This window comes from Talpa occidentalis, unplaced genomic scaffold, assembly GCF_014898055.3.
Source record: "Talpa occidentalis isolate TD23 unplaced genomic scaffold, MPIMG_talOcc4v2.1 talOcc4.2, whole genome shotgun sequence".
NCBI classification, from domain to species: domain Eukaryota; kingdom Metazoa; phylum Chordata; class Mammalia; order Eulipotyphla; family Talpidae; genus Talpa; species Talpa occidentalis.
In genome coordinates, this window is record NW_023602073.1 from 66539327 (window position 1) to 66564273 (window position 24947).

The 24947-nt window shown below is 32.4% G+C and overlaps 2 protein-coding genes across 3 annotated transcripts in view; one reads left to right on the top strand and one right to left on the bottom strand.

Annotated features, from left to right (window-relative positions):
- Positions 1 to 24947, bottom strand: part of SUPT3H (SPT3 homolog, SAGA and STAGA complex component) — a 426450-nt gene that overhangs the window by 380472 nt on the left and 21031 nt on the right. The gene's annotated exons all lie outside the window — the stretch shown is intronic.
- The window catches only part of LOC119252527 (runt-related transcription factor 2-like), a 42779-nt gene that overhangs the window by 1289 nt on the left and 16543 nt on the right, over positions 1 to 24947 (top strand).

Sequence of the window (24947 nt, forward strand, 5' to 3'; positions counted from 1 at the left end):
CATGTGTAGAACTTGTTATAAACACACAGCAAATACTGAAACGTCTAGGATTCTTTTCATCATATTCTTGGACCTACGAAATGAATACTGTTTAGTCTCAAGAAAAATAAAACTCCGTAAGAATACCTTGCATGATTTAAAAAAGCCATACCTATTAAATCATGTTGAGCTTTAAAAGAAAAGACATAATATAGTTCCTTAATATTTAATTTCAAGTTAGTGTTAATACACATATGGAAACTACTTCAACATACATCAGCTGACATGGAATTATAGCAAAATATATAAACACTTACAAGATTTTCTTTATGATGTCCAACATGTTCCAACTACAAGGCAAATTTATAAAATTTTCCTTTATCCTTTAAAATAAATCCTTTTGCTGTGTATACCTATATTAACTTTGCTTTATAACTTACAACTAACGATTGGAGTTTCCTTTACTCCTCCTACTTCACACATTTTAACTGGCTACCAGAGGATCAGTCTTAGTTTAGTCAAAGAGAAACAATTAAACCTGAAAGAGAAAAAAGTTTTTCTTAAAGGAGGATATATATGCTTTGTATTTTACAAAAAGTACAGAATTTCTTTAGTGACTCATTCAAATGCTGTAAGAGGGTCCCCTTAGTTATAACACATATAATATAATCATCACAGGCTATTTCTTTTTTAAGAATTTAATGGTAAATAGCAAGCGTTACTTCAAAAAATTTTACATTAAGGAAGCAGAACATTATACAAATAGAGTGCACTAAAGTCCATATTATAATTACAGGTTATGCTTGGGAACTTTTACTGTTACTACACAAGAAATGAGGGGGAAAAAAAAGGTTAAAGCTATTGTTATATGCAGGGATAACTTGAAACAGGCATCTCAAGCAGTTAAGATACTCTTTCACAAAGTTACTGGTTTTTTTAAATAATACATTTTTCTAACTAGACCGGGAACAACAAATTTCAAGGACACTGCAGCAATAGAAGTAAAACTATTAATATTGTCACAAAGAATAGGTTATATTGTTCACTATTCTATTATAAGGGGTCTTATATTTCTGTGACATCCTTAATAACTATTTTCACAGTAAAATTTCCAAACTTGACCCAGTTTCTAAACAAGGAATAATAGTGAGCTAAATAAAGATCTTCTATTACATGTCATTTTTTTAGACATCTTAACTAAATCTTTCTGTTCTGAAAAGTGGAATTTGCTCTCTCCCTCTCCCAAGCTCCCCCCTCACTCACTAATTCAACAGTTTTTCAGAGCCTAGACAGAGAATTTTAGATGAACCCATTACAGTGAACTAATTACAGGTGGATATAGGTTATCAACAAATTACAAACATTTCCCCATTCTATAATTCATTTGAAATCTAAACATCTCACATCAGGCTTTAAATTCTTATGTAAAGATTATCAAAACAATATAGAAAAATGTGAAAAAAATGTATTCTGATTTTGTAAACTAGTTTTTTTTTAAAGTTTAGGCTTTTCCTAGATGAGGGACATAGTAGGAGCTGACCAACTGCCTCACTTCAAATACAATGAGTGAAAATGTGTGTGGTGAGAGACAGACAGATGGACAGAAGGACAGAGAAAGGAGGGAGAGAGAGGAAGGGAAAGAGGATGGAAGGAAGTGTTTCAGCTTCCTTGCTTTCTCAGCATACCATTTTTCTTGAATTAAACTAGATTTTTTTAATCTGCACTACTCCAAATATGTCCACTATTTATGATAAATTGTGTCAAAAATGACAGATGTGACTCTTGAAATACCTGAGAATTATTTATGAAAATATACTAGTTGACTGATTATATTTCTACATATCACCTTTGTAATTGACCATAGTGACTGACTCAACATGATGTATAAGCACTGATTTCCAAAATAACAGTTTTGGTATGTAGCAATAATAATATACTTTCAATATTTAACAGTGGCAAAGTTTAGTAACTTGCTTCTAAATAACAGTTAATTCCAAAATCCAGAGACATCATTTTAAAAGTCAAAAACATAAGCAGACTACTCTAAAAAAACATTGAAAGCTAAAAAGTCAATATAATTTCCAAAGATTAATGTTACAAATCATTTTAAATAGAAATCCCCAATTTTATATATTTTAAAGCACAATAAATAACACAAAGTTTACATGAAAATATTAAATATTTGGCTTTTTGTTTTTAAATTATAAAATATTTAAAAATTTAAAAGAAATTGGTCAAAAATATCTTGTAAATCTGCATGAACTTCCTAATAGTCCCTAGTTCACATGGCATGAAAAATACATAATTGCATTATGATAAATTTTAGTTATTTTAGAAGAACAAAAAATTAATCTATTCAATTACACCCTTCCAACTAATCACTGATAGTTTGACTTGTTTAAATCAGTCATGCTAAAGTAAAATTCAGTAAGATAGAAATGTTCCAGTTTGTTAAAAGAACACTGAAATATTTGATGGTTAAATAAACTGCAGAGGGGGGAAAAAGCTAACTCATTGAAGGCACTAAGATTTTATCAAACACACAGAATTAATCTTTATTGAATAGAACCATTCACAAATCAAAACTCACTGTACTTCAATACTTTCAAGCAGCGCTAATCAATTACAAACCTTTTCTAGTGCTTCAAAACTCATGTGCTTTCAATTTTATACACTGGTGGTCCCCACGTACTGTATTGGGGTTGAGTTAAGACATTCTGTATCACAACTTTTTTTTTCCCAACAAATATTCATCTAGAAGGGCTTTTTCCCTCTCAAGAGCTGCTCACATGAAAACTGTGGTAATATTTTTATACTGTACTTCTTTGTTGGAGCAAAAGGTTAAGGGTTACCTAAATACCTCAACTGTATATACAAAAAAAGGAAAAGGTAAGTATTCATATTAAAAAATCCAATGGGACTGGATTATTTATTTTTGCATTTCCTATGATTAATGATGCACCCGAGCATACTTGAAGACTGATGGCAAAACAGGGTAACATCTCAAATTCCTCTCCAAATCATACAAACATCAACCTTCCATGCTGTTCTAGCCCTTGTTCCAGGATACTACAAATCTAGCAACTCTAAGTCAGTAGTGAGGTCATGCAGCAAAAGCTCCTCAAAAGCACTAAAATTGCAAATTCTATTACCTAATGTATGTCCTTAGAGGTATTTTCATATGAAGGATTCACTGGACCAGTTTACATCTAGTATCTTTTTAAAATAGTACAAATACCTTCAACAGGAAAATATCCTTCCTGCAAACAAAAATTACAAACATGACAAAGCAAAACTATTTTTGTTTAACCCATTTACTATGCTGGACTTATTTAATGGGCGCTACAAAAATTGTTAATTTCAGTAGAACAGGTTACCTTCCCAACAGGTTACCTTAAGGCACTATTTTTGTCTCCCATGCCAATGAATTCCACTGACAACATTCTACCCCCCAAAATGTGTTATTGAACTCCCATAATAAGGGTAACAATAAAGTCCAATATTTCAGAGCTTTCTAAAGAATAAAATATTCTAAGTCAATTGTTTTAAAGTATATGGAAATACATAAAATCTAAAATGTTTCATATTTAAAAATAAATCTTCCGAAGAAGTCTCACATAATGAAAATATACTACTTAATATTTTATGGCTGTTTTAAAGGTTAGAGAATTCAGGGGATATGCATTTTGATCTTTGTTACAATTAAAAAATAATGGGGAAATGCTATACCTTATTCAAAGGGAGTTTCCTTACAATTCTAACCTTGTTGACCACAAGCTTTTGTCCATTCAACAGCAAACACATAAAGCAGGCCATACACTCACACATAACTTTAAGACTTATACAGCAACAGAGATTAAATGTTCTGTTATTACACTATATACAATATCTTCACCTGATACCAAATTTTCAGAAATTTCTTCCTTTCATACTATTTATTAGACACAGGATTCAAGGTTTGTAGGTATTGGATGGATCTAAACAACACTATATCAAATATTTCAGTTTACTACTATCGTTAAACAGGATGTTAAATAGACAGCATTTTTGTTCATACATATGCTTTTTTCCATAATAAATGAAAACCCCACAATTTAATATAATATATAAAATGTCCATGTAAAATGAATTGTAGCATTAAGACTCTTACAGTCTAGTGCCTACATAAGAACTTATTATTTACAGTGAAAAAATTCATTATCATATATCTCCTATAAATACTCTATGTACTTTTAATATACATAAATTCACATCTAATATATAGTCTATGAATAAACAGTATAACAAGTGTGATTTGGGCGCTAATAAAAACAGAATAAATACTAGTTTATCTTGATGAAATGATTTTCAGTTTTTCAATCAATTCCTTAGGAAATAAGGAATGCTTTACAAAACATACACAATTTTAATAATGTTTGGGAAATTTTATTATTTTAATATTTATATTTTTTATTATACTGATGTTAGGAATTTTACCAAGTTAACAAACATTATTTCTCAAAAATGTATTTAAGATTATTTTGCCAATTAAAGACTGTTAACGCGCTCTATTTCTATTGCCATATTTAAAAAATTATACGTAAATTTTACATTAGATAAGTGACATTCCTAACAAGGTACATCTGTTTTGTGCAAAGTATTAATTTCTACAATAAAATCAAAGGAATTAAATTTTATTTGACTTTTCAGTTAAGCTGGCTTTTTTATATTAATGGCATCTTACTAAAATCAACTATAAAAATATATTTACATTAAAGACATTAAAGAAAATTTAAATATGCCCTTACAGGTTCCCCTAAAACATATTACTTATAATGAGATATCCTACAACTAAAGCCATTTTATGTTTCACTAAAAGAAAATAATATCCAAATGACAATAGAAATCAATCATCAATAAGGTATTATTTATATATATAAATATATATATATATATATATGCACACAGTCTTTCTTTGGCAAAATACAAGATGTGGTATTTCACAGAATTTCATATGAACATGACATATTTTTATACAAAAACAAATATTTGCCACAGAAATTTACAACTTAAAATTTTTTACTATTAGCTTAGAATTTTAATACATAGAGTATGCATTTGTATGTGCATGTGAATAAATATACTTAAGCAATAACAAAAGTTGGAATAATGATTGTAAACCAGGGGAACAAAACACTGCAAATTATCAAATGAAATAGTTTGTAGCTCTTTGGTGAAGATCATCTACTTTTCCAATGTGTCCAATACAGAAGTGTGAATCAAGAAAATCAATAATAGTGAGCAAGTAGTACTACCTGGAAAATTCAAGACACACACACACACACACACACACACACACACAAAAAAACCCTACCTGGCAAATTCAAGGATATTATTTTCTGTTATAAACAAACAATTACAAACCATTATCAGTTAAACAAAACTGCAATTCACTAAGACAAGTATTAACATAACTAAGCTGCTAACATCCCTATTTATTGACATTATCTCAAAGAACAATTCTGGACTGGAGCTAGAGAGGTATATTTTCTATATATTTATTCATGTCTGAGTAAGCTGGGTGAGCAATTTAAATAGGGCATTGTGATTTTCATTTTGATAATAATAATTATAATCAATTTTATTTTCGTATTTCTCTACTGGACTTCCCAGTTTAAACTGCAAATTTCCAGAATAATCTTAAAGTGAGAAACTATCACCATTTCTAAGTAATTAAAAATTACCTAAATGAATATAAACAAACTAAATTCACAATGAAGTTGAAGAGATCACAATTACCTTATTTTATTATTAATAAAGTGCTACAATTTCAATTAATATTTTAACCCATTGGTTTTACAATATTAGTATAACTCTATGCTAGAAAAAAACATGAGCATACAAATACAGGATGAAGATTCCCTTTTCCTATATTTTTATGTAAATAAACTCAACCCAAAAACTCTATTTTTTTAAGAAAGGTGAATTCTCATTTAATGTTATGAGTTTCTATTAGGTTACAGAAATCTGCATAATTATAGTGCCAAAGAAAAAAAACTTCATTATGCTGATAATCTACCATTATAATGATCACTGTGTTTTCCATAAAATTGATAAACTGTAAAAGTATATTAAGTACTTGATACTAAGAACTTCAGCACCCTTAAGGAAGAATAAGGAAGGCTAAGACAATCTATCATGGAAGTTAACTTTCGTTAAGACAATAGTATCCTAAAATACTTGGTTATAAAAGTAAATCCAGGAAGGTTAATTCTGACCTCTCATGAAATTTGTATAACTTTTAGGTAATTTAGCATACCTAAAATGGCAAAAAAAAAAAAAAAAAAAAAAAAAAAAAGCTACTACTCTTGCAAATATAGGGTTCAATACAAAAATAAAAATATTCAAGAAGATTCCACTTACAATGTACTACAGTACAATGGTAAAACAATATAAACATAAAAGTCAATGTAATTCAAACTTCTGAATTAACCCAACCTTCACTCCATAGTAGAAACTCCTTTTTTCATATTATTAAAATTCCAGTGTTTGCGCACAAGTCCTTATATTATTGACACTTCAGTTCTTAAAACGAAATACACATTTATGTTCTTTCCCTCTCCCTCTTTCCACTAATTTCCACCTCATTTAAAAAATGTTATTATCTAAGCTATTTAAAAATAATCAGTATTGGCAGAAGAACTTCACTATTAATTTAATAATAAAGATTTAACAACACATTTCCCTTATAATTTATTGAAATGGATATGTAGTATGAATAGGCATATTGCAGAATATTTTAATGCATCAACAGTAACAGAGTGAACACATAACGAGAATTTTTAAATTATTATTAACAAGTATCTGGGAGGAAAAGTGTCGTGCTGATTATCAGACTTATTTTTAGTTTCCTAAATATTCTTATTTTTTAAAAATATGATGATTAAATCAAGACATACTTAAAAACTATTTTTTGAGAACTGAACATTTGGTTTAAATTGTTAAATTATTTAATTATTAAATGGTTAAACCACCCTATATGCTTATATAAATAAAAAGTACTGAGATACATTAAAACATTTTCTCCACTATGAAATAAAATCACATGCACCAACAAATCATGTAATGAAATATTTTTGATAAAATATTTATTTACAAAATAATTACATAGTACATGTACAAAATGGTAGGAAAAGATTTTGTATAATGAATCTACATTAATATGTATAACTCATCTTTTCCACCTTGATTTAAACCTTATTTAAATACATAGGCAATTCACTGCATTTCCATGAACCAAGAACAACTAATAACCTCAAAACTTTTTGAAAGGAATCTTTTTAAAAAACCATCTTATGCACTACATAGGTTGACAAAGATCTTTTTTAAAAAAGTAGTTTTGAAAACTTACACTTAAATTAATGAACTTAAAGCTTACATACACAAACATATTAAATGAACAGCAAAATATAAATAAAAATAAAACTCTACCTAGCAACAATATCATACCAAGAAGCCAACCCTGAGTATAGGAGAAATACATATGCTTTTCAAATAAAAGCTCAAATTAAAGCCTGTCTTTTGAACTCAAAAGATAACATCTCAGTTAACTACAGATTTTTTTTCCTAAACTGGCAAGATTAAAAAGAATTACATCTAATTTTTAATTTTTCAATTACAATGTGTGATACTTCCTTTAATCAGAAGACTATCATTTACTCTAAACTACTGGAAAGGATTGCCCACTGCATTTTTCCTGTACGTACCTCCTTATCAATTATGGTGTATCTTCAGCATTCGGAGAAAAGTAAAAAAAGCTTCAAAACTCTAACTGAGTTTAAAACATATCATTAAATCAATACACATAGGGCTACCTTTAAATATTCATTTCTAAAAGACCAGAAAATCTTACTTTTTTTAAGCTATTGCATCTACACTTAGAAAGCAAGTTTTAGTGAGTTCTTTTGCTACGCCATAATGATCTGCTCCAGAAACTCAAGGGTACCTAAAACAACGAGCTACCTGTTCTAGCCAGGCTTAGGAATGTGTCCAAATCATTTTTATTGATTTAACCTTTATAGGAATGCTACATATCCTCAGAGCAAAACATTTTCAATGTATTTATAATATGATACACTTCTGAGAAACCATGAAAAAGAAAGCTAAAAACAAATCTAGATACCCCTCCACCCTTGGTTGTTATGGGTTTATTTTTGTTTACTTTAAACACTGTCAATAGACCTAAATATTAAATAATTCTATTTAGGAAAACTTACTTTGGCACTAGTGTAAGCAGAAATAAAAATTTATTTTGGAAAAAAAAAGTGCATTTAAATAAATTCTAACTTTGAGAAATAAAATGCCTGACTTGACAATGATGTCACATCTACAAATTTTAACAGATTCTAAATACCCCTTTCATACTCTAGTTACACATTAATCATGGAATCTACAAACATATCAAACTTAAAGAATTTAGTCCTTATTGAATAAACTAAGTTGTACTCTAGTTTACATTCTGAGAGTTTACACAGAAAGTCCTGTGTTGCCTATCTCTCTAGCTTTCTGCAAGTGGTACTTTATTAATGGCCTTAGCAGCTAATGTGTGCATTAGCTATGTTTGTCAAATAATAATTCACACTATTATGCTTCCTCATATTATGGTTCATCATTATTCGTTAACTTGAACCTCACCTCTAAAGAAGTAATACTTTCACTGAAAACTGTTCTCTTAAAAAGGCAAACAGGTTTTGAGCATTTCCAGATGTAGCACTAAAAAAAAAAAAATTCTCAAAGAATTCTAAAATAATTAATAAAAATGTAGTAAAACTGGGGTAAATACTTATTTACTTCAATAATCATCCCTAAGATTAATTAAGAGTTGAATACACTATTTTTAATTTGAAACTTGTGGCATAGCAGTAATGATTCCAAGTAACTGCCAGTAGATAAAACAACCAAGTATATTTCGGCATGAGACAAGATTCTACTGAACTGGAATTTCTGAAACTCATAACATTACTGAACACACAGGAGAAAAATCACACTATTAGCTTTTTAAAGTAGCTTATATTTATTCTGAGTAATAAGGCTAGGTTTAACTATGTTATTTTCATGTTGCTATCAGTTTTTTTAAATAAAATAACCAAGCATGCAAGAGATTATGCTAACTAAAATTATAATAATTTACACGCAGCCTACTTCTCTGGAACAGGACTGGGACGATGAAAAGCTAGTACCTCCTTAAATGTTGTGCACCAGGTGCTTTTGTTTGCCTCATTCTAGTCCCAAGTCCTGCTCTGGAGGAACATTAGTATAAATGATTTTATGAGAAATACACTAAACAGGATATCATAAATTACAGAAAAATGGCAATATAAGAATACAAGTTCAAATGAGAATATTTATGTTTAACAACCTTTATGTTTTAATTGATTTTGTACTGTAATGAGTACTAAGAGTTCTGAGATAGTACAAATAGTTAACAAATTTTCTTTAAAGGAGACGTATATCTCTCATAAATATCTCTCAAAATGTTTTAAGTAAGCCAGGAAGCTGTATTACCTGACCATAAGACTTTAAAGGAAAAAGAAGAGCTGAGCAAGTAAACGCCACTAAAAGGTACAGGGCTACAAATGACTTGTTACAACTCACAGGTATTCAAATCTAGCTGATCAAAAGAATCACCCGAAAATTAGGTCTTGGAGAAAAGGCAAGAGAAGAGCCTTGATGCTTTTTAAAACAAAGCTCTCCAGGTATATTAGTCAAATTTGTAAGCCAACATTTAATAGATCAAGAAGATAAGCTCAACATGTATATTCCCCTAAAACTTTAATTAAGTTTACCTGTCCAACCCAAAAAACGATTAAAATTTGTATGTTACTTTTCTTCCCTTTCTTCTTGTAGAGATGTGAGCCAAAAACTATTTTTAGTTCAAATAGCTATTCTATGTATATAAACATTTTATTCTAAAAACTCATTATTTTAAACTTTATTTAATAAGCTAATTTTAGGAAAATATGTGCCTAACATACTTGAATGATTTCTATAAAGTATATTGTAGCTAAAGTGATATATTATTTCTATACTAGCTTTTCTTTGTTGGTTGTTTTATGTGTCAGCCAAGGTGCTAAGCCCTTTTATAACCATCATTTCTTTTAATTCTCACAATTCCCTTATGAGATGGGTAGTGTAATTCTTTACAGATGAGGAAACTGAAAATGAGGTAATAAAACCTGCCCATGGTCACACACATAGAAGAGGTGAGAATGAAATGCAAGTCTTCTATTAATTACTACCTTATCATGTTATTACTTCAATGCAGCTGCTTCCTAAATGTCCAATTTCACCTGTAACAGTGTTCTTGAAACATAACCATTAAACTGACAAAATACAAAAAAAAGAAATAATCTTTGTTTCTCCAAATTATACCAATGTGTATTTTTAACAGTGATCAGTGAGAAACACATTAAGGAAAAATAAAACTTAAGAATATAGCAAGGGATCAGATTTAGCTCAGGTTTAATCAGGAAACAAAAGTTTTAGGAAATTAAATAATTCTTAGCTAACCACTATAAACAATAATTTTATTCATTATCTACAACACACTGTATACACTTCATTTGATGTGAAGACACAATTTTAGTAGTTAAAAATTAAACTCTTAAGTTGAACAAGGTATTTATAATCCTTGTTATTTATCAAATTAAAACAATAATGGTCTCACTCATGGGCTTTTGTGTTAGAAGTGGAGTTAAATCTTAGTTCCTGTAATTATTCTTAACATTCCCTTTACCATGGAGTCACTATCCTATATTAAAAAGCCTATATAACCACACTTATGCTCAGAAATAAGACAGCCTCAATTTTTAACTCTTCATTTATACTAATTTCTTAAATTCTTATCTACTTAAGTCTTTGATAGTCCTAAAGATCCAGGAATAAGGGTGTATTTTTCTTTGCCTACTAAAAAGATATTGCACATGATTCTAGGAAGCAAATCTTTTACATAGACTATTCATCTCAATTTCATCCACAATCATTTCTCCATTATTATTCAAAACAAAAATTCTCAGAGAAACCATAGAAGAGATCTAGCTTTTTTTCCCCCTGGCATAGGGTAGGAAGAAAGCTGTGAGATCATATTTCTCAGTCTAATGGATCCACTGAGAAAGACACCATGACCAGCAAAGTAATAGCAGGTATGTTACACATTTACTGGTACTTTGTTGGTAGGTGTGATGTGGTACTATAAACATTTGAAAAGGTGTGAACCTGTACTCCTAACACACATACAGTATTATAAATCAATGTTATCTCAAAAAATTTAAAAGAATAAAGACCTAAGAAGAGAAAACTGAGGACCTACAAATGTCAACAGACTTTTCCAATAATACTTAAGACATATTTAATTTGATACAAAATGTTTTAAGGATCAACAACCTTGGGTCTCCCTGGTGGCACAAGGGGTTAAGCACCACACTGTGAAGCAATCCACTATGAAGCAATCCACTATGAAGCAATCTTTAGCATGAGTTCGATCCCCAGCAGGCCAGGGAGAAACCCACATGGCGAGGCAGAGCTCTCCTGTCGCGCCCACTGCTCCCCTCAGCAGTATATTTCGTCAGTCTGCCTGTTCTGTTCCCCACTCTGTCATCTCTGATGGATCCTCTCACCCCCCGCATCTCTGGCCTGTACCCCAGCTCTTGTATGTATAAATAAATCTTTTTTTAAAAAAAAAGGATCAACAACCTTAAAAGGCCCAAATATGACAGAATTATTTATTGAGATTAAACAGACTCATATGCAAGAATCAAATTAAAGATACTACAAGCAAGAAAAGGAAACATATAAATGGTGCCCCATGTGATAATGGAGGTAAGATGTTAATGAAAGAGTTAATTAGGAATAAAAACTGATAGGGTAAGATAAAATTCATTGACTTTAAATTCCACAATTATTCATATTTACTTCATCATGAGTCATTAAAAAGATACTACAGGGCCTCCCCTGGTGGCGCAGGAGGTTGAGCGCAGCACCATGAAGCTGTCCGCAGCCTCTGCAGCGCCAGTTCGATCACAGCCAGCCGGAGAGTGTCCCACGTGGCGCCGCAGACCTCTCCTGTCTCGCCCACAGCTCCCCTCAGCAGTATATTTCGTCAGTCTGCCTGTTCTGTTCCCCACTCTGTCTCTGGTGAATCCTCTCACCCTCCCACGCATCTGGCCTGTACCCTGGTTCTTGTATAAATCAATAATCTTTAAAAAAAAAAAGATACAACACATGACAAAAATTTAAACGAATTGTGGATGTGAAAAACATGGGCAAGTTGAAGTAATATAATAAAGAAACTATAGATGAATTTGGCAACAGGCATTGGAAGAATCAAAGAATAAGGAAATGAAATTGCCAAAGATCAAGACAAAAATGAGAAAAAGTAGAGTTTTGCCTTCATCATTGTTAACAATATGACAAATGGGGGAAAAAAGCACACTAATTTTAAATAGTACAATCTCAATTACTTTAAGTTATACAAGTGTATACAAGTATATATGAAGTACTCAAAAGAGTAATCATTATGTTCAGATTACAGAATTACGCAAAACATTTTATACACTTCCCAATATTTTTCAATAAAAGTATTTATTACAAAATTTAAAATGTACTTGATAAGGTATCCCTATGTTTTAGAAGTGTTTTTTCCTGAGCCCATACTTGGCACAGGAAATAATGTTGGGTTTGTCTGTTTCCCCATACCCAAATTGTAAGAAATAGAGCAAATACCTACAATTAGCAACTATTTTAACATGAGAAAGTTAATTTCACAAAAAAAAACATACAATTTCATGGAAACCTGATAACCCAAGCAAGGATTTGAGTGTCCTTTAATTTTAAATCCCAGTTACTCTAGTTATTGTAAAACCTCAAGCAAGCTACTTAAACCCACTGTATCTCAATTTCATCATCTGTAAAAATTACCACCTATTTTGAAAGTTTTATGAGAAAATTAAAGCTATCATATGTAAAGTGCCTATATGCAATCAGAAAAAAATCTCTGCAGTTATTACATATAATCAATTTTCCAATCCTTAAATCTTCTTAAGAGTCTAAATTTGACTGTTCATATTGCTGTAATCCACAGACCAGCAACAACAGCACCACTAAAAAAAGCCTGTATATAAAATTACACAATCTCAGGCCCCAACCCTGACCTTCTGAATCTGAATCTTCATTTTCACAGGATCCCCAGGAAAAACAAAGTTTGACTATCCATATTCAAAACAACATTTAACTGAGGAAGTATTCAATTTATCTACTTTATCACTGTCTGAGTATAGCGCATCTGATACTTTACTCCTAATTCCTAATTCTTAAATTCTGAGGGACTTACAAAACTGACAAAGCCTAACTGAATTCCACTTCCAAAAGACAACTTGTCAAACCTACAGAGAACTCTCATGTTCACCTTTCAATTTATTCACAATTGAACAAAAAGGAGATACAAAGAAAAAAGTTAGGTACCATAGTGCATAACTCTCTTAAAACAGTGTCAAATAAAATTTTTTAAATCATTAAGCTATACCACTGTATTAACTAGCCGCTAGGCTATATGTTGTCAAATACCTTACTTAACTTTAAAATATTGTATTTGTCCCATTTTCTTGAAACACCTTCTAGAAATCCTAATATAGGGTAGCTGTGAGGCACAGCTACTACTTAGCAAAACCATTTGGCCTCTAGTACTCACCTTCCAGGTGGCTCACAAATCATAACTTTAGTCCTCCTAGAATTTTAGCCAGAAGAGGCCTCAAGCTAACAGGTCTTTAGATTTTCTTTTTGCAACTAATTTCCCCTCTTTGATATTTTATACTAATTATTTACTGTTATATTTCACAATCATAGGTGCTTATTATTGTCTTTTTCCATTCCATGATCACTGACTAAATAAAACAGGAAATAAAGAAGACAATTGTATATATATAAAAAATTGTCAGCCCAAATAGTATTCAAATTCCTAATTTAAAGAAAAAGAATGTATATGGAGTAGATATGACAAAGAAATACATATAGATTCAGCAGTATACTAAAAGTTAAAGGTCCTAGAAGTGTATCTTCTCTGGAAGGACTTCTTAGACTGCTTTAAAGCAGAACTTCCAACTTTCTTTTACACTTTTGGAAACTCCCCCACTTACAAGGCCTAAACTGCCCCCTTTTTCTTACTCTCTACCAGTAACACAGACATGTCCATTCATGCACCACTTCATTCTTTTCATTCTATCTGCACTTTCTTTTCATTCATGTGCATATGAGCAATGCCTCAATTCCAAATTTCCAGTAGAGTCTACATCAGTAGTTCCCTTTGAACATCACCTAGAATAGTAAATTAAGCACTTAATTGCTTTATGACAGGCATACTAACAAGATTAAGAGCACAGAGAAAGATATGCTTACCACAAATTTAAAATCCATTAAAAAGTAAGCAAAGAAAAGCATGTCACCTTTTTGGGTAACAGTTGTTATGAACTAGCACTCTTGGCTCGAAAGGCTTAGAAAAAACAAACCTGAATATAAAAGGTAGGTTGGATTTTATGACAAAAAAGAGGAGTATATTTGTCTCCTAGTAGGTGCAGAAGGAAGACCATTTAAAAATGTGTAAGCCAAGACTCAGAAGACCAGTGAGACCATGATGTAGTAAGTATAGAATTTTTGAAATTTGAGCATAAGAAAACTATTCATAAATAGGATCAATTAATACAACAGTTCTATATACTACTCTCTCTGAAGCAAGTTTTAAAGAGTTTAGAATATCTTCACTGAATCTAATTGAATCAAAAGCTAACAAACTGATGTATGTTAATAAAAGGGTTATTAAAATTTCCTCACGGCTACTATCTACATCCTCAGAGCACACAAATATCTAACGTAGTCCTACAAAAGAAAAAACTTTAAAAATATATGGAAAAAATAAAAAGTATATCAGCCAGGAAATTAAAAATTGAAGACATTCATTTTTCACTGGACATAATTCTTCAATTGATTTTTTGAGCATTATTTTGTTTTCTTGGCTCTTTCCAACCTTCCCAACTACGACTAAGTTGCTAGTTGGAATACCAATGATGTAGTCACAGAGTTACTATGATATAAGAAGACACAGTTTTTCTCAACTTAAGTTTCATCACTTACCAGTACTGACCTATATAATATTCTCCAAGGTTTTTCCGAAGTCTATGATTCTGCCATGCTTACTATATTCTGGATAGAAGATTATTTCCAATATTATTTTCAGGTCAGCATAAAGCCATCCACAGCAGACATCATGGTATAATGCATTTTTTTCTCACTGAGACCCTACATAACCATAATCTTTTCCAACTCACGTCTTTAAGGAGCCATAATAAACAATAAACAATACAAATTTACAGACAGGAGCAAGGACTTCTACCATTTGATGGCTGAGGGTTTATATTTTCATTCAAAAATGCAATTTCTTCTTCCTGACTTTCACATAATATGCGCATTTCTATTGAATCTTTGACATCTATATTTTTACTTTGAGTCTCTGCTTTTGCAGTCATAGGTGTATCTTTAAGAATGCAATGACAAGGCAGTGATAAGAGTTAGAAAAGGCTGTGAAGGGCCTCCCCTGGTGGTGCAGCAGTTGAGCTCTGGGCTGCAAAGCTGCCTGCAGCCTCTGCACCGCCGGGTCAATCCCCGGCTGCCGGGCGAGGGTACCACATGGCGCTCAGACCTCTCCTGCCGCACCCACTGCTCCCCTCAGCAGTGTCTGTCTGTCTGGTTATTCTCCTCCCACTCTGGCTCTGGTGAATTCTCTCACTCTACTGCACTTCTTATTCATGAAAATAGAAATTTTGAGATATTAAGAAGTTATATAAATATAAGTTATATAAATATGTTTACATATGTATGCATGTATGTATCTGCAAATATGTGTGTGTATATCCCCCTAAATAGCCTAACTATGTCTCATTTCTGGTTTTCACATTGAAAGCAGGGTCACGCTGTAAAAATTAGAAAAAGTAAAATAGAAAGGTTACTAACATTATTAAATAATAAAATATTTCCCAAATCACCCTAACATAACAGTAGTTTAGTTGGCTCTGGATTCAGAAAGACCTGATAAAATCTCAGCTCCACCACCTAAGATCTGAATAACTGTGGAAAAGTCATTTAATTTCTGTAATACTTCAGTTCTTGATCTAGAATTTAAGAATACTATTATCTAAACTAACAGGGCTATTAAATAATGTATGGTGAAGTGCTAGTGTACACCTATTTAATAATGGTAGTAGTAATTCCTCCTGCTGAGACCCTTTGCGTAGCCAAAATTCCTACATATCCTGTTTTCAGCCTAGAAGAACTTCCTCAAAGAGACTTTCTCTAAATTAAGTTAATGCATTCCCCTATTTTGTACTAACCTATACATTTCCTTTCACAATTCTTATCACAATTTATAATTATTTATTTGTGCAAATGTATCCACAGTGCACAGCACACCAAATGTACTTAGTATATTACAACTAAATTTATAAATAAAGATGTTTACTTTTATGTCCACTTACACAATTGTTTCTTTTTAATAACCAGAGGGATCCTGACTGTAAATGTTGACTGTAATATGAAATAGGGTGTCTAAAGTTACATAAATAAAGTATTTCTGGGTCAACTGCACTAGGGGAAAAAAAGGGCATCAGTAGTACTTCAGTCTACCTCCACATATTTAAAGTCACAATGGTAGAATCACAATAACTCTCTGCATTTTGGAAAAGCTCTAAAATACTCTAAAGTATGTCAAACAGGATATTTGTTAGCAATATAAGAAAGACAACTAAATAATGATTGCTGAATATGAACATATGCTGCCTAATCAATTCATGCTGTCACTGTTCTTGTATTAGAAGTAACCCCTCTAAAATCTACAAAAAGACCTTCTTTCAGAATAAAAATCAAATAAAACTGAAAGATGATTCAAAAACACAATTACTGCTTTCAAAGGTTTTATAAATCACAGGCCCAAGAAAATGATGTGAGCCAAAATGTATTTAAAAGTAGCATTATCACTATGTATTAAGATAAACACACACAATAAAGTCAAAGGTTAATGGGGTTCTAGATTAATCTCCAGATACATATGGGTATTCGGTTAATCTCTATTTTAGATACACAATTGACAAAAAAGTAATCTCTGTTTTTGGGTACATAATAAACTGCAACAAGATCACAGTAAGATTTAATGATATAGCAGGAATTCAGAAACCTAAATAAGGGACCAGGAAAAAGACTAATTAATACAAAGTAAAAATCAAAATCAACAAGCAACTATAAACCAGAGACACGCTAAGGGGAGAGAGGGTGGGGAGAGGAAGGATTAGGGTCAAAATAAGGGGGGGTGCAATTGTATGGGGAATGAAAAAAAAAAAGTCATTATTGGTAATGAGAATTATTAAAAAAAAAGATTTAATGATAGGAAATTTGTAAACATGACATATCATTGGGTCAAATGTGGAAAAAGAAATACACATTTCACCTCAAAGATTATCTTTTCAATATTTGATAAAATTCAACTCACTTTTATTTTCTTTTTTAAAATCCAGGAATATAAACTACTTCCTCAAAGTGATTTAAACTATTTTAAGCCAAAAACCAACATAATATTTACTATGTAAAGCACTTCCATTAAAAAGCAGTGATAAAAGGTCTAATATCCTCACTCATAATTACTAATGTTCTGATTTGAAAGGGAAATAACTGTTATTTGTTGACAATATAACTTTCTGCCTTGAAAGTGAGTCAAGTATCAACTAAAAATTTTAATTCAGTTGGTTAAATAAGTTTTTTAAATTATTTTTTAAAAATCACTACCAGGGCCTCCCCTGGGGCGCAGCGGTTGAGCGCTGGGTTGCGAAGCTGCCTGAAGCCTCTGCAGTGCCGGTTCAATCCCTGGCCAAAGGCGAGGGTCCCACATGGCCAGCAGACCTCTCCTGCTGCGCCCGCTGCTCCCCTCAACAGTGTATTTCGTCAGTCTGCCTGTTCTGTTCCCCACTCTGGCACTGGTGAATTCTCTTACCCTCCTGCGCTTCTGACTATACCCAGTGCTTGTATAAATAAATAAATAAATCTTTTTTTTAAAAAAAAATCACTACCATATGTAAGGAAATGCTTAAGCGCTAAAGACTGCAAAGCACAAAAATACAGTTTACTACAAAAAAAAAAAATGATGGTACTTCTATTATAACTAGAATATATACTCCATGAGATGAGGGTATTTATGTGTGTGTGTTTCATTTGCTGTTATCTCCACAGAACCTAGAAAAGTATCTAGCAGGGTCAGCACTCAACAGACTTTGTGGAATGAAGAAATGCAAAGCATTTGCATACAATAATCGTTTAGATGATATGTGGTGTTCCAAGAGATGACAGCCTAAGAACTGTATGTTACAAGTCCACAATGAGATAATGAGTTAGCACTATCTCAACTGCAGCATTATGCACACCCATTTAGTTCTGTTTTGTGTTTTTTTTTGAAAGATACTACTTTATTTTTTTTTTTAAAGATTTATTTTTTTGTTTTTATTTATACAAGCACTGGGCACAGCCAGAAGCGCGGGAGGGTGAGAGAACCCACCAGAGCCAGAGCGGGGAGCAGAGCAGGCAGAAGGACCGAAGCACACCGCTGAGGGGAACAGCGGGCAGCAGGAGAGGTCCCCGCGCCATGCAGGACCCTCCCCCGGTGGCCAGGGAGCAGCCGGGAATCGAACTGGCGCTGCAAAAGCCGCGGGCAGCCCCGCAAACCAGTGCTCAACCGCTGCGCCACCAGGGAGGCCCTAGTTCTGTTTTTTATTATAGGAAAACTATCTCAATAAAGGAAGCAGTTTACAATCTGGCTCAAAATACTTATGTCATAAAAGACTAACAACAAATAGTCGATATATTGGCTATATTGGGAGGCAGTGCTTTAGAAGATATGCTGAGAGTTGAAATAAGAGGGGGAAAAAAACTAAATTCAAACCAAAGAATAATCTATAAAATTAATGTCTGGATGCTGAAGTGTGGTCATTAGGTTACTGTGTCTTTTAAGAGAAAGCTTATGAAACATAACAAATAATTTTAAAATTAAGCACTTTTTGTCAACTAAATGTGATGCTCTACTCAGGAAATTTAGATATCTCAGTAGTATCTAAATTTATACTTCAGAAGTTGGTAACATGATCATAGAATCAAGGCACATAAGGAAGTTTTATGATTTGAATTAATATAAACACTTCAAATATATACCTCACTCATCACTTTAAAGTGAGTGCAATATCATAATGTTATCTCAAATACAAAAGAAAGAAAATTGGCATATCCTGGTGATTTTAAAAAAGGAGAGAGAAACAGTCAAATTAACACTAATTTACAGCAGAGAGACACCAAGAAAGTACACACCCTAGGGCAAATCGCCTCTTCTTTCTGCTCTTCAGTTTCTTCATGATTAAATAAAAAGACTGGCCTAAACAATTTCTAAAGACTCTTAGATTTTCTATTCCATCTAAGTAATCAATGCTATCTGGAATCCTTTGTTGCTGAATAAAGGCAATTAAGCAGCACTAACAAAAAAAAAAAAAAAAAAAAAAGGGCTGAGGTCCAATTTTATCAGTAATCCTGTAAAATCAAACTAATTTAAAAAATATAGACATTTATAAGGAGATATGCACTGAACATTTACCTATCTCCCTTATTTATATACAAAATCTGATTTAATCTACATGTGAAATCTAGGAGATAGTGTTAAATATTTTAACTAAAAAAGATTTCATAGCAATGCAAAAAAAAAAAAAAACCATGGTACTTATATTTGATTGACTCCACTAAATTATCCTTCCTTCTATAGACACCACATATCTGCTACAACTTTCTGCAGAATGAGCAGAGGTTTCAAGTGTTTCAATCACTCCAAATACTGAATATAACATCTAACAATGTTTTTCATGCAGTTAAGATGAAGAAGAAACTAAAGTTAATGCAGCAAGAAAATAATGGAAATGGTTAAACTTCAGTTCTAAAGTTTATAAGGGGGGCCTCCCCGGTGGCGCAGCGGTTGAGCGCTGGGTTGCGAAGCTGCCCGTAGCCTCTGCGGCGCCAGTTCGATCCCCAGCTGCTCCCCGCCACCGGAGGAGGGTCCCACATGGCACGCAGACCTCTCCTGCCGCCCGCTGCTCCCCTCAGCGGTGTACTTCGGTCCTTCTGCCTGCTCTGCTCCCCGCTCTGGCTCTGGTGAATTCTCTCACCCTCCCGCGCTTCTGACTGTACCCAGTGTATGTATAAACAAACAAACAAATTAATAAATAAATAAAAACATGCCTCTATAAAAAAAAAATTTTTTTTAAATAAATAAAGTTTATAAGGAAGCAAAATAAGCACCTGATGCAAAATATGAAACCATCTTTAAAAAGCTAGGAATAAAAGGGATGGCCAAATTAAGCAGTAATTTGGATTTCTATTCTGAACATAGAGTGAAGATATAATAGGTCACTCATTCCCCTGTTTCTAAACCTGTTTTATTTTGAAAACTTCTAACATCTTCTCAACTACAGCAACTCTCATGAAGATTGTCTTCCCATATAAGACTATCCCTCTATGACCACAACTTCCTACTCATCCTATTAAATTCAATGCCTATTACACTTAACAGGTGTAACAGGTACTGTTAAACAGGAAAATTAAAGCAATCCCTGTATTCAAAAAAACTTACAGTGTGGAACAGAAGTAGATCAGTAAATAAATCCCTAATAAACTAGGGATTTATTTATCCCTAATAAACTAGCATAAAAAATATGCTTCAAGGTTGCCATAGCATACAGAAAGGCAATTAGCAAGACTGGACAGGCCAAAAAAAAGTCTTTCTGGAGGACCAGACATCTAAGTTGATTGTTTTATTTTCTGTTACAATTTCTATTCCTCCAGCTCTCTTTTTTTTTAAGATTTATTTATTTATGCATACAAGAACTGGGGTACAGACCAGAGATGCGGGGTTGGGGAAGTGAGAGGATTCATCAAAGAGAGTGGGGAACAGAACAGGTAGACTGACTGAAATACACTGCTGAGGGGAACAGAAGGAGAGACAGGAGAGGTCTGCAGCGCCTTGTGGGTCAGCAAACTGGCCGGGATCAAACTCATACTGCAGAGGCTGCGGATAGCTTCACAGTGCTGTGCTTAATCCCTTGAGCCTCCAGGGAAGGCCCTCCTCCAGCTCTCTTAATTACTACTTTTACTCTATTTAATTTTGTACTTCACTGAAATCTCCAATCTCTTCTCTTTCTCCCATCTTTCTATAAATTGATGAACTCTTTCATATTTTCAATTCCATTCCACTCCATAAGCCTAGGTTCAGTCATCAGAACCCCCAGCACCTCAAATTTTAATATTCTTCTGCTATGTCTTCCCTTCAAATCCCTAAATCAATCCAATCATCTTTTTTTTTCCAGGCTTACACCCAGCAGCTGAGTACAGCTACAGAAACTTATACAACCTTGATGTCAGAGCCCTTACAAATACTATCTAATCTCAAATGACTCATTGACAACTTAGGCAACGGAAAACATATTCCCAAGTAGTTTTCTCTCCCTAACCCCACTGTTGCCATTACAAACCTTCACCACTGTCTTCAAGCTTCCCTACCTCTTACCTTTACCAATCCCAGCCAATGGCCCTGCCTAATTTTCCAAAATGGTTTGAATGATAATTAGGCATAGGTGAAAATATTACTTTAGACTTTAATCAGCAAAAAAAAAAGGCTTTTTGTGTACTGAACTAAGCAACCTAACTAAAATCCTGAAAATTGTTTGAGAAAACAAGCTCAATCCTAAAGGACTTACAAATAAACTTTTACTTGCTATCTGACAATTTTAGTTATTAAAAAACAGCCAAAAATCAGAACCAAGAACAAGTAAACGCAACTCTCAAAATTAATATCATGGGTGTACACCAAACATCAAGTAATTTTTCTCAGAAGAAAAAGTGTGACAGGCTTTTCCACCTTATGAATTATATATGCAAATTAAATAATCTATCATAGACAAAGCACCATTCAAAAAAGAAGGGAGTTGAAACTGTCAGATATGGAACAATAACACCAGCAAAAATAGCAGCTACTAAGAAGAGAGAAAACATAAAAACTCTACGAATCAATTCAAAAAGCAAAGCAAAGTAGGACTATGGAAGCAAAGTACACTTATGTCTTTCTAGTGCTCTGCAGTATCATTAACAGGATAAGTGGACTGCAACACCTGATATTTACAATGACACTATAGTAAAATAAAAAGATTAAATTTTACACGGTATCCTTGTTTATAGGCCAAAATGTGTAAAATCTACTGTAGAAATATTTTCATTAAAATGATCAAAATAAGATCCATTTGATCACTTAAATTAGCTTTACATATTTATAAAATTGAATACATGAAATTATTCATTCTTATATATATATATTGCATAGATGGCCCTTGTACATAATTCCAATAGTCAGAATAAGTTTTATATACCCATAAAAAAATTAAACTGATCTTTTGTTTCCAATCATGCTCGCCATTCAAAACTAAGACAATAACTGCATGATTTAAAATTGAGGAGAAAATTTGGTCAATTTTACATACTGCAGGCATAACACAATTCCACATTCAAGCAAGAAAAACAAACATTAAAGAAAACTGAGTTCTTCAGAGTCTCTAATCATACATTAGTTAACCAACTCACTCATTAGTCAGTTTCTATCCTGTGTTGTAAACTTTTCAAATAAACTTTCTAAATGTAAAATTATTTCATTAATCAACTTTAAAAGTCAAATGAACTACACAGACCAATGTCCGAAATGTGAGTATACAGCAAAAAACATAAAAAAGAAAAGAAAAATTAAACTTTAATTTTTCACTTAAAATTTGTTTTGGAACTTGATAAAATGACTCTTAAAAATTCATCTGGAAGAATAAAAATAGGAAAAGAAGCAGAAATATTTTAAAAAGAAAAGTTATGTAGATGACCTTGAATGATAATACCAAATATTAAAACACATTAAGAAACTATAATAACTAAAGTAATGCAGTATTGGCAAAGGAACAGACAATTCAATGGAACAAAGAAGAAAACCCATAAATGATAATTATCTGATAAAGGTAGCATTTCAATTCTGAGAGACAAGGAAGGCTTATATAATTTGTGGTGGTGAGACCACTGTCAAATGAATTTGAAGTATAACTATTTTAACTTAGACCTACCCTGACACCATACAACAAAACAATGGATTAAATATTAAACTATAGAAAAGTCTAAAATATAAGAAAGTACATGATGATATAAAAAAATTTAACACAGGACTTTCTGTCAAAGGTAGGATGAAAAGACTGATTTAACTGATTTATACACAGTAAGAATAAAGATTCAAATATTAAAAACAAGCACTACAAACTGTAAGGAAACCAAAAGATGGGGGACTGGAATAGGGTGACTGCCAAATATGATCACAAAGTTCAATGCCTTTAATGTATTAAAAGCATTTAACAAACCAATGGAAAACAAGTACTCAGCAAAATTTTCTAGAATATGGGCATCCACAAATGAAATATAAATGGCCAAATATTTTCAAAGTTAGTAGTCAAAGAAAAACTAAAACAGCACAATGTTTTTACTGCTAAATATCAAAAAAAGATGAAGAGGGTGCTCTCTTAAACGCTTATAGAGATCTATAAATGAGTCCATTATATAGAGATATATAAATGAGTCAAAAAAGTTTTTAAACTTAAAAATTCTTCCACTAATTTTTTAATGTAAACCATAGGTATCAAGATGTCATTATGTCATTTTTAATAATAGGAAAAAACTAGAAACAATCAAATGGCTAAATAATAGGGTAGATACACAAATATGAAATACAGGGCCTCCCCGGTGGTGCAGCAGTTGAGCACTGGGTTGCGAAGCTGTCCACAGCCTCTGCAGCGCCAGTTTGATCCCCGGCCGCCAGGCGAGGGTCCCACATGGCGCCAGACCTCTCCAGCCATGTCCGCTGCTCCCCTCAGCAGTGTATTTCATCACTCTGCCTGTTCTGCTCTCCGCTCTGGCTCTGGTGAATTCTCTCACCCTCCCGCACTTCTGACTGTACTCAGTGCTTGTATAAATAAATAAATAAATCTTTGAAAAAAAAAATAATAATAAAGTACAATAACATAAACCATTGTTCATAGTATATTGTGGGGGTTTGGGAGGCAGGATATTAAAAAAGCCCAGCAATAGTTAAAAATTACTATGACCTTAAAATTAAGTAACATACATACACACATCCCAAAATATAAGACTTTCTCTTAGTCAGGGATAACAGATAGCTTTTATTTTCTACTTTTTGCTTATCTGTGTGAAGATCTCAATACCTCTTCTGACTTAAGTAACTCATTTAAACATTGCCTCAGTTTCACTGAACAATAAAGGACTCCCTTTATATATTTAGGCTATAGAGTTCATCAAACAGTAACTCAACTATAAAACTCTAGAAAGATTAGAAATACGACATACATATACACGCCTCTGTGTGTTGCTATGCAGAGATCTCCAAAAGCAAGTACACGGAAGTACAAACAAGTGTCTACAGTATGGCACTCCATATGCAAAAAGAAAAATAAGAATATATTCACATGTACTTCCACATGGATAAAGAAATTCCAGAAGAATATACTGAAAATAACATTACTCAAAGAAACTAGGCAACAGGGACAGGAGAACTTTTTACTGTATAGATGCAACTATTTTTAAATGTGTAAATGTATTACCAATTAAAAAACTAAGCTGGAATAATTCTTTCATAATAAAATACATATTTAAAATATATAAATAAAATATTTACATATAAATTTACATATATATATACACGAATGTTACATTACTCAGTATTTGCAAGGCATATTTGCATATATACTACTGTATATATATATATACACTGTATATATATA